Source organism: Micropterus dolomieu, unplaced genomic scaffold (assembly GCF_021292245.1).
Source record: "Micropterus dolomieu isolate WLL.071019.BEF.003 ecotype Adirondacks unplaced genomic scaffold, ASM2129224v1 contig_12171, whole genome shotgun sequence".
Taxonomy (NCBI): Eukaryota; Metazoa; Chordata; class Actinopteri; order Centrarchiformes; family Centrarchidae; genus Micropterus; species Micropterus dolomieu.
The window spans coordinates 9,150-12,529 of NW_025741157.1; the positions used below are offsets into that span (position 1 = coordinate 9,150).

Consider the following 3,380-nt stretch of genomic DNA (forward strand, 5'->3'; position numbering starts at 1 on the left):
CAGGAACATCAGGTGTCACTGAGATTATAAACACATACTGTAAAAGTCAGTATGAGTGTTTGGGGGTATATATGATATTGTTCTGAGAAGGAGCATGATTTGTAGCTGTGTTTGATCTGAGGGCTGGATGAATATGCTTTTCAGTGTCGGGAGGAGATGGCCACCCCCGTTAAAGAAGCTGTGCGTGAGAATACTGGCACATTAATGATAGAGGAAGACATTTCCAGAAAATATAAAACCCTGTTGGTAACACAGAGGGAGGAAATAATCATCACCTTTCACTTCAAACAGGCGAACACACACCTGGAGGATAAAACACACCTGTAATCTGGGTGATCAACATGTTGTACTGCGGGGAAGTGATGAGGAACGGACGGACACTGAAGGAAGGAAAACAGGACCGGAAGGGCACTGGAAAGACTTGATGAAACTTCTCTCTTTGTACTACGGAGCCCCTGAAGGGTCACGGCGAGAACATTTTTGAGGACTGCTTTAGCATTACCTCTGATGTGTCTCACCTGTGCGTGCTCCCTACCTGCTCGTTTGCCTGTGTATAAATGTTCTGTTCAGACTCTGTCTGGTTAGAGTTGCTTGTTGAAGCTTCTGTTAGTGTTCTGAATTTTTGGGCTCAATCTGTTCTGCTTGGACCTTTCATTCATAGAGTTAAACCTTGTTTTGGACTTTGCTACATGTAAGTTAGGGAATCTTGTTTTTGTTCATTTAAACTTCACAAACTGAATCTCTGCCTTTGTGTTTGGGTCCAAAACTCACGTGACCAACATTGACACTTTTATACACTTTGTAAATTTAAAATACTATTATCACTCCGGCTTGGCTGAATACTTATTATTTACTGAGAGATGCATATCGGCCAGTCTGCCAGCTAATCAACATTTTAAATTCAATATTTAATCAACAGTCAGTGTCGGTCCATTGCTTTCCATCTTGGTCCAGAGTTGTAACCTTGACAGAGAGGCAGATCAAATGAGTCCACAGAGTCCACTGCTGCTGGAAAGGGAGTAGCTGATGAACCCGAACACATTGTGATAGGCCCTGATATCTGGAGTTCACTCAGAGCTGGAAGACCTGCACAGACCACGAGACCCAATGCCCAGCGAGGTTAGCAACACAGACTGCAGAGAGAGGTGGTCTTATGGGAGGCGGCAAGCAAAGGTGAAAAGTAAGGGTTCTCCAAAGAGTCAAATGTTGAAGTACTGAGAGTTTACTTAAACTAATTACACTGCTCAGAATAATTAAGGGAACACTTAAATCACACATCATATCTCAATGAACATTATAGTTCCATATCTTTACTGTACATTGTATAATTCTTGGAGAACAAAATGACGTAAAAACGGTCATTGGAAACCAAAATCACCAACCGACTGAGCGCTGGATTCAAAATCACAAGTAAAAAAAACCTGAAACCACAGGCTGATCAAAGCTGCATGAGTTTCTTCATGTGTTCAGCCCCCACCTGCCTGTCGGGGTTCCTGATGAGATGGTGGGTGGTGTCCTGGGGGATCTCCTGCCAGACCTGGCTCAGGGCATCTGTGAGCTCCAGGGCAGTCTGTAATGTGTGGCCCCCTGCAGCAGGGGGAACCCAGGGCCCACTGCACTGATGCACTGATCAATAACTGCTTCCGCTTCCTAACTGGAGAGATTGATAGTTTTTTTTATATAATATGTTTATTAATTTTCAGGAAAAAGAATAAAGAAAGAAGAGAGAGGAAAGGGAAAAAGAACACCTGACAATAATCACACCGCACGTCTTGGATTACAACAATATTCCACGGTCTTAGTTAAGATGGGTACTATAAACAAAACCATCAAAAGGTACGAAAATAAATGAATTCGACACATATAAAATCACATACTCATTTGCACAGTGAGGGTATTTTTATACAATAGCCAATGTCTATGAGCTCACATTTTTAAGGAAATTCAGTACCAGGTCCCAAGTTTTATCAAACTTTTCTCCTCAATCTTCATTATAGAATCTCAGTCTTTCCAGATGTAAAGTGTTTGACAATTCTCCCAGCCACAAATTATATGAAGGCACAGAATCTGTTCAGTTTTTTTGCAATCACCATCCCCAAATAGAATCGCTATTCTTTCAAATTTATTGACGGAAGAAAGCACACTTGCGAGTAACAGAGTCTGAGGAGTCTATATTTGGCTTGTAGCTGTGTAAATGAGGCAAATTTTCCCCCAATATACAAATCTTTTGTGTTATTAATGCCTTTCTTTTTCCAAGCAGAGAAAACAATATCATTTAGGCCAGGTATGAAAGCGTGATTTTCACAAATTGGTGTATCTGTATATACACTTGATATGCCTTGATATGGAGTTTTATCTGCTCCCATGTGTGCATAGTGCCACTGGATAACTCTGAAGTTTATTTGACTTTACGTTATACTGTGACGATTAAGTGTTCCCTAAATTTATTTGAGCAGCGTACATTACCTGTTGAGCAGTAGCGCTATATCACCGTAGGTAACGCCCGGTTCAAAGTCAGATTCGATGAGCTGATCCACACTGGGTCGCTGGGAGCAGCTGAGCGGAAACAGGCGGCTACGGCTCGGGAAGGGTCACAAGAAGAAAAGGATTACCAGAAAGGACAAAACATGTTGTGAGGTAATGAAAAAATAATCCTCAAAAACATCCTCGCTATGACCCTTCAGGGGCTCCGTATTCTCCTGCTCATCTACTGTCCAACAGGTGGCAGCAACAAGCAGTAAATCTGAATCAGAATCAGTTCTGTTGGCCAGGTGTGTGTCGCTTACAAGGAAGTGGACCCTTTATGTTGCTCTCAGTGTTACACAGAAACAACTACAAACAAGGACAGCAAGCTCGATAAGGTACATATGAACCTACTGTGTATGTGTGTGTATATATACATACATACATATATATATGTATAAGAAGCTGAGATAAATATCTGAGTGATGTCTTTGAAGGTTCCCAGTCATTCAGGTCATAGTTATCCAACGAAGGTTTAAATCAAGGGCAAATGGACTTGGTTGAAGATACAAGAAGACATTTCGTCCCTCATCTGAGAGACTTCTTCAGTTTTGAGTAACTGGGAAACTCAGCTATTTAACCTCAGTGGGGTCGTTTGCCAGGATCGTCGATACCGCTGGTTCGTTAGTGTTCCTGGTTGCTGTAACGACAGTCGTTACGGTCGTTAGGACTTCCCCTGTCCAAGACTGAACGACCATCGTTGGTATCTTCACCTGAGGCCAATAGGTTACGTTTGTTGAGTTTCCTGGGAAGTGATGAAAGGACAGCATTGTAAGTGGGGGATAAGTGGTGGCGTAGACCCCCTCCCCTGTTCAATGACGGCTTCTCAACCCTGGTGTAGATGCTTCCTTGACACC

General features: G+C 42.5%; 2 long non-coding RNA genes across 3 annotated transcripts; one reads left to right on the forward strand and one right to left on the reverse strand.

Moving 5' to 3' along the window:
• Positions 1 to 298: 298 nt before the first annotated feature.
• LOC123965994 lies at positions 299 to 2,857 on the forward strand. Of its 2 annotated transcripts, none has more exons than XR_006823836.1 (3): positions 299 to 1,180; positions 2,497 to 2,637; positions 2,722 to 2,857. It is a non-coding gene; the product is annotated as an uncharacterized LOC123965994 (long non-coding RNA). The 2 variants fall into 2 exon arrangements; XR_006823837.1 differs by having other exon boundaries at positions 663 to 691; positions 920 to 1,180; positions 2,497 to 2,843.
• LOC123965996 lies at positions 318 to 2,746 on the reverse strand. The gene is made up of 3 exons (XR_006823838.1): positions 2,467 to 2,746; positions 1,478 to 1,654; positions 318 to 1,086 (listed from the first exon to the last, which is right to left on the reverse strand). It is a non-coding gene; the product is annotated as an uncharacterized LOC123965996 (long non-coding RNA).
• Positions 2,858 to 3,380: the final 523 nt, after the last annotated feature.